Source organism: Falco naumanni, chromosome 2 (genome assembly GCF_017639655.2).
Source record: "Falco naumanni isolate bFalNau1 chromosome 2, bFalNau1.pat, whole genome shotgun sequence".
Lineage (NCBI taxonomy): Eukaryota > Metazoa > Chordata > Aves > Falconiformes > Falconidae > Falco > Falco naumanni.
In genome coordinates, this window is record NC_054055.1 from 12,836,893 (window position 1) to 12,853,520 (window position 16,628).

Here is a 16,628-nt window from a genome sequence, read left to right on the forward strand (position 1 = left end):
AGAGGAAAGAAATATTGGGTTTTAATTTTTATGCTTAAAGGCAGACTGTACATTCACAAGAATTATACAACTGGGATGTTCCTCTGCAGCCTGGAGGATCGGTCCTTAGCTTCAGCTTTCTGTGGAATGAAGAGTTCAATACATCTGCTTTGCTCATTATGCAGTCCACTGAAGAATTTGGGATTTACTTCTCCACTCTGGTTGAAAAAAGTACAAATCTGCCATTAAATAATACAAGTAATCTTTCTTTAGGAGTAAGAACTATTTTTAGTGGTCAAAGGCAATGCCTCCAGCAGCAAGCAGTGTAACTCAACAGCAGCAAAGCTGCAGAGCAAAAGAGTTGGTCTTAGAACACAATAATTTATTTTTTTTTCAGTTGGAATGGATCTACAATGATCATCTAGTCCAACTGCCTAACTTCTGACTGAAAGTTAAAGCATGTTCTTAAGGGCATTGTCCAAATGCCTCTCAAACACTGACAGGCTGGGGGCATTGACCACCTCTTCAGGAATCTTGTTCCAGTGTTTGATCACCCTCTCAGTAAAGAAATGCTTCCTAATGTCAAGTCTAAATTTCCCCTGATGCAGCTTTGAACCATTTCCATGCACCCTATCACTGGATACCAGGGAGAAGAGGAAACTACCTTTGTCTTGAGGAACCCATGCTGAAATCATACCCACTGCAGGGTTTTCCCACCAGACTGACTCCAGCATGGCCTGCAGATCCCAGCAGTGGCTGAGCTCTGCTAGCTGTGTTAGCTGCAGCTGGAACACATTGTGGCTTAGAAGACAGTTCATACACCCCAAAACTGCTCTGCAGTATGAATGAGAGCATGGCAAACAGGGATGATTGGTGGCAGATTCATTTCAGAAGCACAGTCCTACACTAAAAAAAAATAATACTAGAATTAACTTGTCTGAAACAGCACAGAAGTGAAGGGCTTGTTTGCTTTTTGATGTACCATTATAAAAAGGGTAAGCCATGAAGCAGTGTATTTTTACCATACTTTTTGTCTAAAAATGTTATTTAGAAATGCAGGTAAAATGACCAAGGAAGATACTAAGGGTCCATCTTATTTGCAAACTTCCCTTTGCTGAGAGAGACGCCTGGTGACTAGATAACAATAGAAGCATAAGGCATGAGCACTTTTACTTTGAATCATGGAGGTAAGAAATTCCTAAAACCAAATTGCATCACAGATCATAAGACAATGTCTTCATTCTTCTGTGAAGTGACCTTGTTTTATTCATCTCCACTGATTACTACCATAATCACTTAAACTTTCTAAAATATGTATTATCTAAATGCCCCTATGGTTTTGTTACCTTTCTTACATATTCAGTCTTCCTGTAACTAATTTGCATAATACTGGTGTGTTTTGTTCCTCTTGTGTACCACATTCAGGTTTTTCTACAACCCATTTGCCACTGTGCATGGCAACTGAGTCCAATGAAGTGCGACAATCAGTAGACATTTGAGAAACAAGCACCACACCAATAATCATCCAACTCCACCTTTCCTGAAAATGTATTTCAGTTTTGCATCCAGGTGAAGGCAGGACTCCTTTACATGCTCTCCTGCCCGTGCAGCCAGCATGCTCAACAGCCCCCAAGCATCATCATCTTCAGAGCAAGCATGATTGACAGCCCTTTGGTGGGTAGCATAAGCAGCTTGAAATATTATTGTTTTGCACGAGTGGTGTGAGATACCGCATTTCTACTTGCATCTGCAGCTGTTAAGCAGCATCAATATCTTCAGGACTTTTTATAAGTTAGGTTAAGAGTATTGATTTCCATTTTATTATTGTATGTTTGGAGGAAAGAAGTGCTGTAATTTAAACAAAAGCAATGACTCAACTAGTCTGGAGGCTTCAATACAGTTAGTTATTTAATCAGGATACTCAAGGGACTGAAAGATGGGCACAGAAATGCATTTTCTCCACAGGTCACTACTTTATTAATTTAACATGGAGAAGGGGCAACCTTAAGCTCCCTCCCCGCATAGGAGGTACCTCATTGGACCCACTGTGCAATTAAATGGCTCCCCACCAGAAGACCAAAAGCTGAGAGCCAACCTCCAGCCTCCTCTCAGTCAGTCCACCCCTGAACCTCTTCCTCAACCCCCTGTGAAAGGAAAGAGTGCTAAGAAATGTGAAAGGTAAGATCTGCTAGGTTTTCTACAGGCTTGAGTCACGTTGGTGATCTTATTTTTCTTAGGGAGCCCTGCCTTTTAGCTTTCACATTTACCTCATCAAGCTATTAATTGCGATACCTAGTTCTTCCCTCTTTCGTCTTTACAATGCTCCCATTCTTGCCCCTGGTAGCCCAATATGCCTTTCATGACACAAAAATATTTTAAACACTCTGCCAGCTTAAACAAGCATTTGGTTAATACATGCAAATGGGAAATGAACTTGGTACATCTCATAAACAGAGACAGAGAAGGTAGAGCAAAAATACCATCAAGATGGATATCCTGCAGCCAGGGCAGGTTTAGCTGAGAGTGTCCCTTACTCTCCTAGGATGCTGTCATGTGTGAGGCTCCCATGTGCCTGAGCACAAATACTTCCTTTTCCTCTCCAACAGCCCGTTCCGCTGAAAATCGTGTGAAACTTCTTTATGCTGAAAAGGGCTGATGTCACGGAGTGAAATGGTCCTCTCCCTTCCTAACCATACCAGAAGGAAAGAAAATTTTCTATAGTTTTTCTCTTTCTTGTATCCTTCAAACTCTGTGTGGAACAAAGGAGTTTGCCACTGATATAATGAAATTCTCTCATTAAATTACACTAAAAACTACAGCAAACTCTATTATACTCTAAAGCAAATAGCTTTAAATTCCAATTCCTCTGACAAGGTCTATGTTGTTATAGGGGTTCCTCAGGCCACGCTGCTCAGTTCATCACTTTCTTTTTATAGTTGCAATAATTTTTAAAACTGTGGGGTTTGCTCCCAGCCCATGGCAATTTCACTGCCTTTTCCTCCCTGCCAGTTGCCTGTATACAAGGCAGACAGGGAGTATCCCTTTGCTTATAGAGTGAGTGCTGTGCAAGATTCTAAATGTACGCTGGAACTGAAGAAAGTCATACATTTATTTACAGTTTTGTTTACAATGACATTCATTTTTTTTTCTCTTTCATGTAGAATAGAACAGAACAGATTATTTCAGTTGCAAGGGACTTGCAATGATCATCTAGTCCAACTGTCTGACAAACTCAGGACTGACCCAAAATTAAAGCATGTTATTAAGGGCACTGTTCAAATGTGTCTTGAACACTGACAGGCTTGGGGCATCAACCACCTCTTGAGGAAGCCTGATACAGTGTTTGACTACCTTCTCAGTAAAGAAATGCTTCCTAATGTTCAGTCTAAACTTCCCCTGGTGCAGCTTTGAACTATTCCCACATGTCCTATTACTGGTACCTGGGAGAAGAGCTCAGCACCTCCCTCTCCACCTCCCCTCCTCTCAGGAAGCTGCAGAGAGCGATGAGGTCACCCGTCATATAAAGAACAATTGATGACCCTCATTTCATGCTATTACTTTCTTCAGTTGAACTATTGTATTTCCTATGTTCACGTTTGTAATAATTCCTGTCCTATACAGATTGGTAACATTTACTGAAACTCTTGTGTTCATTGATGTCATGCCAAATGAAATCATTGCTCTGTCATCATTCCCCCAAATCTGTCTTAAGTTTATAAAAGAAAATGTTGCTCTCTTTGATCATTAAGTTACTGAGTACAACACATTAGCAAAGATTTTACTGCTAAACTACTTTTGTGAGAGATGCAAGTAGCATGATACAATAATTCATTAAATATATAACTTCATGCCACAAATAGTTAACGTTTTGAAACCTGGGCAATCAGGATTTTTTACTTTTAGATTACTGATAACTGCCTTGAAATAGTTTTTCCTATTGTTGTGTAATGGAAAACCTCAGAATCAAGGATTCCTCACTATCTGACAAGCAATTTTATCTTTTCTGAAGAAATTCCCTCCTTCATTTTAAAACAAGAATTTTTGTTGTTGTTTTAGGATGATAAATATTTAAGGTGACTGACTGAAATAATTTCTCATCACCTAAACTCCACCTATATAAGGAAATACTTCCATATCCTGTTTTCATTATTCAGACACCAACACTTATGGTTACATTCAAAAGGCTACATGGACAAAAGCTCTATGTGATTTGTTGGGTGAGAGGCCAATCTAGATGATCTTTCCCATCTGGTGTTTAGGTCTAGGGAACAAGCTTCTCTTTGACATCTTGATTCTGCAATGCAAATTACTAAAATGTACACCTGCAACATAGAATTTCCCTGTTGATACTACTCTTTTGTATTACTCCCTTATGTGATGGTAATCAAAGCATCACAACATGCAGAATTGCAGATGTGTCCTAGCTAGTATTTGCAAACCAAACCAAACCAGTTCTGTTGCCTCAATATGCCTCCCATTGCATAAATCCTGTTACTGAGAGAGAGTCCTTGCTCAGGTCTTAGCAAGAACTTCCTCAGAACATCATCTTCTATTCTGGCCAAACTCTTTCTTTCTTTCTTCCTGAGTTTGTGTTGTCAGTTTCAAGTTCCAAGAAATTCAGGTTCCTGTTAATACCAAAACTCCTCTTGAAGCTAACCCTGCTTGCAACTTTCCATTTCACTTTTTTTTTTAAAAAAAAAATCTATCATGACAGTCTTCGGTTTGTCATACCTCTTATTTCTTGACACTCCTACTCAGGAGTTTTTGCTTTTAAGCAAAGTGTTTCCTTTCCTCTCCCCGACGTCATCCTTTAACTAATTTTTTTTTTTTTTTTTGAATATGAAATACTAGCCAGGATGCTGAGAAGTTATGTTATTAGATCTCCGAGATTTTTTTTTTTTTTTAAAACAGACCAAACTTATGACACAAACATTCTTTTCTGAAAAGGCTCCTCAGATTCCAAGCACATTATCTCCAGTAACAGAGAGTTATTTCAAGGCTTTTCTGAAAGGGATAAAATTGTTTACATTTCCTTGAATAAGAAATAAAAAAATCCTCTGAATTTTTACATGTAGCTTCACTTCTGACTGAACCACTACAGATTTTCAAAGTCTACAAAAGAGGAAGTGAAGGAATAAAAAAATTATATGAAAACTGTCATTAGCATCCCATAGTTGGCAGTCACTAAAATTTACAGGCATTTTAAAAAAACACTGCTGCTGTCTGGGACACTGCAATTGTTTCCACATGTGAAAAGCAGTGAGTAACAGCCAGAAAGCCTGAATTTCCAGTTGTACTAGTCTTAAAATTGCCAGTAGTATTTTTTTAAAAACACCATCAACTGCATTTAGAAACCTGCTAAATTTTACAAGTCAAAAGTACTTAAAATAGTCTTTTTTGTTTAGAAATGCCTAACTAGATTCTATTATGCAATATTTCAATGAAATCACAATGAAAAAAGAAGTCCCAAAGGTCAGGACTAAAAAAATCCCATAAAGCTCTGGGAAGGCTGCAAACATCATTTCTTTGCATTAACAACCATACCAAGATCTCTCTGTTCCTATGGTAATTCCTTCACTCCTACAAGGCTCCCAAGGACTGCCTTCGTAACCCTTTCCCTTCCTCCTCCTCCTTTATGTCAAGAGCTTCAAATGTCCTTTCTGTCCTTTCCCCTCCTTCGTTGTTCACCTCGTTTCTCATGCTCCCACTGCACCTTGGCCTCTCCCTCCTTCAAGAAGACAGGAGCTTTTTAAACGCCCATCTTCCTAACAGTGCCATTTCCCCTCCTTCAACTCTCATCAGACATGAAGAGAAGCTGCTTACCCTGAGCAGTGCAGTTAAACACTACAGCACATGCAGGGCTTCACTCTGGGTAAAAATTAAAGGTACTTCTGGTTTTCCTGTTATTTAAAAAGAATTAAAATAATAATTAAACCCACACGTCACTTATTCATCAGCATTTATACTAACCAGAATGCTGAAAAACAGACACTAGCTACTCTGTTGCAATGAGGACAGTGGTATGATTGTACCTTTGTAGTCTTACATTAATTGAGCTCCAGATATTGTCCAGGAGTAGAAACACTACAAAACAGAAAGTAATTGTGAAAAATCTCGTTACTTTTCTTCTCCATTGAGGCAGAAGAAAGAAGAAACTTCTACTGTTCATTAAGATCTCCAGGGGAAAGAGACATAGAACAATCTCTATTCTAGACAAAATAGCAAAACTGAGCACCTCTGTCCTTATTCCACAGCCTGGACTGGAAAACAGAAGCCGTCAACTTGACCTCTACTCACAGCTCTCAACAGGCCAATGCATCAAGCGAAAAAAGCAGTAGTGTTTGTGAGGAAACTGGGGGAGTGACTACTTCTGAAGGACTTTCAACTTTCAAGCTGGGAGACCAAATGGCTCCTGACTTCTGCTAGCCAGGAAAGGTCATGCAAATAGAAAGAGCCTGGCTTTGCTGGTACCCGCACAGCCACTGTAAGAAAAGGAAAAACTAACGCAGATGAGAATAAAATACAAGTACCTTAGACTTGTTAAGTGCTTTGGGGAGTAACTGGGAGTGGAGCCAAGGATGTAGCATTGGGCTGCTTCCCGTGGTTTTCAGGGTGATGTCATCTGAACAGTGCACTGCCTCTTACACACAAGGAAATTTTACTCCATGTCATCAGAAGGGAGAATTTGTTGGGGACGACAACAAGTTTTTAATACTATTTACTAGCTCCTCTTTTGGTTTTGTTTAAGACACCATGTTATGTTTTTAATTGTCAGTTCTAAGAGCATAGAGGCCTTTAAGCATAGGCATTCTATCCATACAAATGCAACAGTAATATCAGCAGGAGGTTTCATTGAAACTTCATCCACTCCCTTCTAATATTTTTTTTCCTTCATGACTAAGAGCTTTCATAGTGAATACTTTCAGCTGGTTTCAAATATGCTTTTTATTTTAAAAGCTAAATTGTGAGCTTTAAACATTCACAGTTAGACTTGTTAAAATCAACAATAAATGTAAAGTTTCTGTATGATGTGTTTATTTTGGGAGGAAATGATTTTTTTAAAGAACAAAAATTTTTAAATTCCCCCACCTTTCATTATTTTTCTGTCCATCAACTGAATTTATTCCTTTTTTTAAGAAAAATGTCTTGTTTCCTTACTCTCCAATTGCATTTCCCTCCCTAATACTGTCCTCTTTCTGTCTTAGAAAATGCTCATACATTTGCATTGTATTCTGTAAAACTATTACATATTCATACCTTTTGTGTAACTTTATGACAAAGTTGGCAATATAACAAATAAAACATGGGATGTTAACATTTAGGATAGTATTTAATTTCTTTGACTTGGTGTAAATTACGTGCAACTGGGTTTGGTTGTAGGAAGCGTAGTAAACTGACTCTGGATTGCAATCTATAGAGGGTAGGTGCTGAGGACATCTACTGAGCACATTTTGTCAACCTGTTGATGTTAGCCTATGTAACTCAGCAAAGGACTGACCCTTCAGACAGAGAGGCTTCAACAATTAAGAGCTCCAAAGTGCTAAACTAAGTGTCATGAAAACTTTCCACCCATAATGTAGAAATTAAAAAAAAAATCTACATTAACCATTAGTCAAAAATTTAAAAGTTACTAAAATAATCCTGAATTTTTTAAAAAAGATGCAATGACTTATGATGGAAGCTAATGTAATCATGAGGTACAGACAAAACAGCAATGACTGACAAAGTGGTTGCAATCATGCAATGCTTACAGCCATGACCGTAACAGAACCCAGCAGAATACAAGATACGGATTGAAAAGTCCCACTTTTTCTATCTGCCCTTGGTGTACATTCTTCTAACAATGCATTTTTACAGCGTTTGCCCAGTCTAGTTTGAAATGACCCATTTAATGAGTCTTCTACAGTTTCTCTAATAAGATTTGTACAGTCAAATTGCAGCCTATAGACCATTGGAAACTTCTGCCACTAAGCCTGAACTTTCCCATCTGAATTTGATCCTGGAACTGCTAGTTAATCTGGCATCAGACCAAGTAATATCCCTATCTCCATTGGCATGAGCAGCTCTCCATATTCCTAACTTTCTGCTACAAGTCCCCTTTCACTCTGTTATATTCTATCAGGCTCTTGAAATCATAAATCAGTCTCCTCTGTACTCTCATCACTCAGATGCTCTTCTCTGAACTCTCTCAAATCATTCTGGTAAGGCAGCATGGAGAACAGCACACCATGCTCGCAAGAAAATTCAACCAAAACATGAGTTAGTGACTGTTCATACCCCATGGCAATTTGGCCAGTAGTTGACAAGAATTCAGATGATCATAAGCAGGTAGTCATTTGAACTACTGGGACACCGACATCTTTTGATGTAGAAGTGAATAAATGAAGGCATAGGATCAAGTCTAGAGAATATCATTGTCATGAAAATAAACATTATTAATAGCTCAACTAATGAGTCATCTTTACTGTCAGAAGGATAACTTACACATTTCAGAAAGCCAATACACAGAACACACATCATATTTATTTCTACTTATTTTACAATTAAGAACTTCCCCTGTAGAAAAAACACAGGAGAAAATGAGGAAAACAGGGAAACAAACAACAGAACAGGCCTTGTGAAAGCTTGCTGTAATAAAAGAGGAAAGGGTACTTAATCATTAAAGAATGCATTTTAGCTGTGACTTTTTTTCTTCTGGTTTATTATTGAAATAAAACATGATCACTGAAGACATTTTTTTAATGCTTGGAAAGTAGAACAGACTCAGTAAACCATAGCATGCATATTTTGTTCTTGTTTTATAAATATAAACCTACAAAATTAGAAGTGTGACTCAAAAATAAAAGTGCGACTTCATGTTCTACTCCTGCTTTGTCAACAAAAAGTAGCAAAACTCATTCCTAAAATCTTTCCTTGTTAATGAAATAAAACTTAAAAAGTTAAGAATGTGGTAATAAAAAAATAGTGGTTTTCTTTTTTGTCTGAATGGAAAGTAAATGCTGGCTTATCTCTTCGCTCTCAGCTTCATCTTTGTATTACAAATCATCTGCCTTGTTCCCACCTTAAGAAGGTGCTCTGAGATTTGCAAAGCACATACTTTTCAGTACAAATTGTGGTTATGAGATTCCAACCACCTGCCAGCCTCCAGTTTGTCCACTGCAGGACACAAGAACTATCCCAGAGAACAGGCAAACCTACAGAAATAACAGCTGAAAAAGGACTGACAAGGAAGTAGGTAAAACATACATACTGAAAGGTGTCACATATAGTATTCATGAAGCTTCAGCGCATATTAGAATTTCAGTTTTGGAAACAGGTTATAGTGTTATGTTTAAAATAAATGTTCTCAGTTATTTTCAGGGTTTAGCTTATAAAGAAATAATTCTGTTTGGATTATTTCCCAGAACACATTCTTCAAAACTTCACTTTGTTCTTGACATAAATTGAAAACAATAATATAGATATACTGTATACAGGCTTCAAAATGGCATTAAAGAGGCACATTATCAATATGTTTAAAACATTTAGAAAGCTCAGCTTTGCATCTTTCTAAGTGAATGACTAGATACTTAGACTGAGTAATATCTGTTTCAATAAACTGCTGTGTGTGAAATGTTTTGAATAATAGTTAATTTATGCTGAGGTAATGACAGCGTAATATAACTGAAATCTGTGCTAATAGGAAAAAAGAAGCCCCTTCCAGCTATTTCTGTTACAATCAGCCACAGTAATTTCCACCCTATCTCTCTCTCGCATAAAAAATTACTTTAAGTGTATGGTGAAATGCTTGTTGCTAATTTTAAAAATCAATTAATTGGTACCTGTCATCCATATGGAGAAAAACAAAATAACCAGACAATAAAGAAAAAATTTTCATGTACAAGACCTATATTTTATATATTTCTGCAATAAAAGAGAGCAATTGTGGTTAATGATGTTCTTTTTCTATCAGCAAAACATTACACCCAGTTTGAGTAGGACTCCAGCACGTTCTGACAAAAATGCACATGAAATTTCTAATGTAGGTGAGAAATGGCCAAACAATTTATTCCAAATAATTGAGTGAAGTAGACTGAGACATTTTTCTGGGCTATGAGTTATTGACAAACTCACCTTTGTATTCCTTTGATGAATTAATTATCTGAAATATTTATCACATAGGTTGGCTGAAGTCTCATCAGTTAAGTAAGTTATTGGCAGTTCTGTTTGAATGTACAATGTATGGTCGGTGATGTACATTGAGTGGTAGTGCTTAGCTCTGTCTGGATACTGAGCTTTTTAATCACAAGTACAATGAATAATAAACAAATCTCAAACCTTCTAATATGCCATTTTGGACCCCCAAAAACCCCCAAAATACCCACCTGTATGCCACAATTTGGTTTGGTTCCAGGAATTGTGTATTTTCTTGACTATGAAAGATTCTGAATTCCCATAAACATAACGGCACGACCCAGGAATGGTCATGAGCACAGATCAGCACAGATTCACTAAAATACTGACTATTGATCATCTCTAGCACATCCATTAACTGGAGACATCATGATCAATCTAGACTTAGATTAATACAATCTACAGTTAGATTAAAATTGTTTTAAGCAATGGTAAAAGGTTGTTTTTAATTTGGAATCCTATGGATCAGATTATGATTTCTGACTCCTTGTCATAAATGGCTCGTGTTACTTAGAGTAGGTGCTCCCGAAAAGTTATTTCATAGTAAAATTGGATGCATAGCTAAAATGTTTCAGTAAAACACCTTCTGAAAGCCCTTTGCCTTGAAGAAGAAACAAGGGAAAAAGCACACATTAATTTCAAAATAAAAGCATATACACTGGGCAATTACTGCATGGTAACTGACCTCATGCAAATTACACTAATTCCTTACTGAATATTCTGACTTAAGGTGTTTGCTTATGTATTCAGCATCTCCTGCAGTAATCTTTACCTACAGAAATAAATATCTTGCTTTCAAAAAATCCCTGTGGTTTTCTTCTTGATCTACAGCAAGCTATCAGAAGAAAGTGACAGCAAGTAAAAACTCTTCCTTTCCCATTTACAGAGGATGATACCGAGCTCTGAAATTCATTGGAAAGATACGAAAATCATTATATGCACAGGTGCTCGCAGAGTGAAACAAAAAAAAATATTAGTTTTCTGTTGATAATATCTTAATGCATACAAACCAGAGTTACAGACAAAAAATACTATAAAATAATCAAGGTGATTTTCCCCAAACCAATATAAATTTGGAGGAAAAAATCCCTGTTTTTAAGTCTAGGAAATACAGTATTCAGGAGTGAAGGAGACGTAGACTCCTCCACAAAAATCAACAGGATGCAAGTACACATTTCTTAGAGAAGAACAGAAGCCTCGGCATCGATGACAATTTCTACTTTGATGACCGCTTTCATTTGAATAACTGTTCTTGCTATACAGACTCCTTCAATTAACTTCGAAAAAAAGGGGATATTGATACTACTTGCAGCTTCCTACTTGTTTCATCACTCTCCGTATTCATGCCTAAGCAGGACTGCTCCTAGGAAGGAAGTGACGACCATCCCTTGTATGGAGGCAATTAAGCACAACTGAACATGTAAGTGGCTAGTGCTGTGGGTACAATTCAATCAAGCAGATCCATAGGGGTGGGTTTGATATTCTTGTCACATCAAAGAAACGGCGCCCAGAAGAAAAAGATCTAACAAGTTAAAAATGAAATCAGAATAAATAAGAATAACTCCGAGCGCAAGCAAGAACAAGCACATGGCTGCAAGAGCTGGTGTTACCTTGAAAGCGTTATATAGTGCTATTCTAATAGCGTGTTAATTTTTTCCTCATAAATTTGCCAGGTTCAGCCACCAGGGAAAGGCTAGCATTCCAGCTCCCTTTGTTAAAGACATATCTATCTTGCTGAGTCTTGACAGCCCTATCATGTCAGCCCTCTGTAGTAGCAAAGAGTGTTTCAGCAAGGGGGGGGGGGGGGGAAGGAAAGGAGAAAAAAAAAAAAGAAGTGAAAACTGATGTGATCTACTCTGCTTCCTGTGGGCATATTTCACTATAGCAGATCCAGAGGGATGCTTTGTTATTCCTGTCAGATCAAAGAAAGAGATAACAGAAGAAAATATAAGAGGAAAAATAAAACCCAGAAATGAGGGTAACTGAAAAGCTTTGCAAGACTACTGCATCATTATGACTTTTCAATTTATTTAAATATGCTAAACATCAAGTCACCACCAAAGAAATAAATATTGCATAGGCCATATGCTCTGTTAGCTGCCAGCAAAACTGTCCTACTAGGATTAGTTTACAGGCGCAGCAACTGCCTGTCAAACACTAGCAATTTTAATCATTTTTCAATTTGCTGTGTGAGTTGCGAGTATGCTCAGGTATTTTGACAGGTGGCTGCTCAGAACAAATATCTGAGCCCAGTAGCTTCAAACTGCCTTGCTTTCCTATGCACTTGCAATTCCTGTTGGATTGGGGGGGTGCAAGTGTTTGGTGAAGATGCAGGAAAGGCACTGCACTGCTAAGCTCTATTTACAACTTACACAGAACACAGGGATGACAAAAAGTTAGCCTCAAGTCTAAAGCAAATCCATAGCTGTGTAATACAATGTTTCACTTGATTTTTCAAAACACATCACAATTCTAATCACAAGCAAGTCGAATGCCTAAAAAAAAGTAAACAGAGATCCGGCTATGATTTTAAACAAACAGAAAACCTGAAATAGTACTTTTCTGCATACTAAATGTGCTTTCAGTACTATATGTGATTAATCTATTGGGCACTAACTGTCCACTTAATTATTTTGTGTTTCATCCGCAAGGTAGTACTGAAAATAATTTTAGCCCTTCTGTTGCATTTTCTAATGAAGAGTGTAACTGTGCTGTTCCCTTCCAGCCACAACACTTTGCGTCATACAGAAAAAAGTTCTTGACTTCAAAAAAACGTAACTCCATTGATTTTTGAGTGTCCAGATTTCCAGGTGTCTGAGAAAAAATGGGGCTCCTAAAATCTATAGACATTCTGGGAGAAACCAGGGGAGGAACTGTATTTTCCTAAAAAAGTGAACCAATAACACCAAAGCACCATAAATAAACTACATTTCTGATACTGTTCTTTATACATTAGCATTCTCAGCATCAACCCCCTGAAGTCAGCCAAATCTGCCCAGTGGAAAGGATTTAGATTATGATGTAAACTAACAGTAAAGACAATTCCAAATAACAGCTAATGTCCAATATAACTACTGTTTACATATTAAAAAGAGATACAGTCTTTGTACCGGGAATGTTCTGTCATGTTTCTCCACAGGAGAAGACTGTCATGGTAAAGTTCATTATCAATTACTGCTTTACAAGTACAAGATGAGTTAAGCTGTCATAATTTTCTCAGCCAGAGATCCTGTGCTGTCAAAAAATGTCAATTTCTAATCTGACAAAAGAAAGAAAATTATCTGTTATTCTGACCTCTAATTTCTTGACATTTTAATGCTGTAATTGCTGTGGTTAGTGCTGCAATCATGATTTCACCTGTCAAGTAGGAATGAATCAATATCCTTAAGCTGTTTTTCAAGTTTTGGCTTTCACCTCACGGCTTTTACTTTAGAAAAGGAAAAATTTACAAATAGAATACAAAAAGTTGCAATTAAAAAATAATTTGGGGCTTGAAAAATGTTTATTTTGTTACACATTTTTTTCCTCCTTCTTATTACAATATGAGAAGAGTTTTGCAATGTGCAGAATAAGAGACCATTAGAACGGATAGAAATGGAGAACTTTCTAGTTTTTAATCATAAAAGATCTGAACAACAAAATTCAATTTTATACATTCTGTGGAGCATTTAATTCAGGATTTTCACGTTGCCTAAATTATAGCGATCAAGTATTTTTCGTGTTATAAGCAAAACACAATGTTGTTTGAAAAATCAAAATCAGTAGGTTTAAATGAAATCAGTATATTTTACCCATCCAGTACAGACACTAAGTTGTCAAAGAGTTATTACAGGGGCAGGCATATGTAATTTCATAGGCTTTAGCAATCTAAAACTTAACGCTATCCCAGCATTCTGGTTTCACTCATTGTGAATTTGCAAAACAGAGATGAAGCAACCCAGACTGAGAGTCTTCTACTAAACAGGTCCAAACAGAACAAAAGCATCGGATGGCCATTTTTCCAGTGTTAAACAGTAAAGAGTTCTTAGAGGGTTCCCCCATGCATGTGAGAAAAATGTAAGGAATGGCAGAGATTAGTTATCCCACCACTGAAAGTGTTTTTGCTCCAGCTAAAAGGCTACTGAAGTGGCTCCTTTACCACTCTTCACAGAGTGCTAAGAACATACTTCTCAGTGGTTGAGTGAGGTGTCAAGGGTGAACATGAAAAAGCCAGGGCATAGCATGAACAGGTCACAGGGATCTGCCTTTTTAAATGATGTTTTCCAATCAGCTCAGATCTAATTGGGAGGGGTTTTTAATTTGGAGCCTTATTTCACTGGATGGGTTCTGCTGGGACTGGGCTCGATATGGAATTAGTTACGGCCACAGCTGAGGAGGCTCCTGCCATATCTGAGCCCACTGGTCTGATAATGGCTGCTGCCAATAAGGTTGTATCGATTGGCTTATTTTACAGCCATTTATTGAGAACATTCACCATCCTCTGTGCGACAGAACAAAAATGTCTCCATTTATTTAGAAAATAAACATCCAGAGCATTTGGATGCCGAGATGCATTATCCTAGATAACTTCAAAGCTCAATTAATTTTAAATTTCAGCGTTTCTCAGTTAAGGTGCCAGACACTACCACTTGCCACTGAGAAACATACTAAACAATTGTTACTACTCTAAAAGGTGCTAGTGTTCCTATCCTTACATTTCTGTATTTGTAAGTGGTCTTCAGAGGCTTTTACAAGATCTTTTTGCTTTTAATTTATTTTCTGGAGTATCTAGTAAAAGGCAGAAGTAAAAACCAACCAATCAAACGAAAAAAACCACCAATGAATACAGAAAATATATACTTGTTAACACAAACATGACATCCAAATACCTGATTTACTAGATCATCAAGATGTCAAATGTTTTATTACCGGCCAGAGAATGTTTGCTAGTTTCAAAAATAGAGCTCAGGGGAACAGAAGGCAGCTCTAAATCTATATATATTTAAACGTGTATTGTAATTTCTGATTAAAAATGAACAAAAAGTATTTTTTAACTTTTTTATGACAATGTCTGAGATCGCTCAGAAAAGAAAGCATACTATTTTTAAATGTATGCACACAACTTTACGTATCTATATCTAACAAAAATTAGGAGGATTTATTTTTTCTAGACATGTTGTCTTCTCATTGCTAACAATGAATTTTATTTACTAATTTAACGCACGGCAATGAACATTAAGCTGTGCTTTTAGAAGTTTACATGGTGTAAACAGCCTAAAACCAGGTTTGTGTGCTACTGGCTGACAGGGCACGGGCTACATGCACAAGTGAGTGAACAAAAACATCTCCGTGAATTTCCTGAAATTTCTGACGACAAGTTACGCATGTAAGTAGAGCCACAGGAGAGCTGAAGTCTCATCATGTCATAACATGTTAAATAAGGTGCACAGACAGACAGACAGACAGACCTCAATCCTACAAGCTGCTCTGTGGGAGCAGACCCTTAAAGTCAAGGCATAGGAGTCTGCCCATGCAAATCAGGACCTTAAGCCATGCAAATCCCTTGTATTCATGGTGCTTGACACCTGTTTAAAAATTATCCCTGCTTAGTATCTCCAGTTTTGCACCTTACCGACTCTTCTTGCGCTCACAGGTTTAAATCCAGAAATCCATTATGTACATGTTAATTTAAGTATTTGAGGCAGTGGGATCAAAGCGATTCTGGCCATCCTTGAAACTAAGCAAATACTAACTGTTTACAAAACAAAAAAGCTTTGCAGTGCATGCTGTTAAAATCCAGCTCTAGGAAGCCAGGAGTCTGAATGTTCTTTCTTTAGTTCTGCTCCTGAAAAACCACCAAATGTAACAAGATGCAATAACCCACTACTAAAAGCAACATGCCAAAACCCAATTATTTAGCTGAATATAAATGCTTTCTAGAATTGATTTCCTTATGAAATCTACAGATTTCTGTTTCCAAGATTGGAAAACAAACAAACAAACAAAAAAACACCGCCTGGCAATGTATAAATTATTACTGTTTTGCATACAGCAGATGGCAGCTATCTGGGGGAATGGAAGATTGTGTCTACAGCTTCACCACAGCGGTACTCATCTAGCAGCTGTTGCTTTTTCACACTTTAGACCAAATTTCAATTGTTTTAGCCAACGAATGGATGATATTAGAAAATGGTCATTCACGTTAATAGTCTTACTAAAAACAAATACAGTCACTGGAAGGAAATGTATCAGGATAGCTAGTTGTTGGGGGTTTTTTATTCACTAATAAATTTTAAATGCTCACTTGTATATATATATGTGTGCATGTGCATATATTCAACATATACATACAAAGACACAAATACTTGAATGCACAAATAGCAAACATTTTCTATTTTGGTAACAGTTTCATTACTTTTGTTTAATCAAGTAAAGTATAATCTGAATAATTGCTACTATCCCTCTAGTAAACATATCCTTTTTCAGATAAGTACTCT

The 16,628-nt window shown here is 37.2% G+C and overlaps 1 protein-coding gene across 6 annotated transcripts in view; it reads right to left on the reverse strand.

Annotated features, from left to right (window-relative positions):
- The window catches only part of NBEA (neurobeachin), a 506,742-nt gene that overhangs the window by 31,090 nt on the left and 459,024 nt on the right, over positions 1-16,628 (reverse strand). The window lies entirely within an intron of this gene.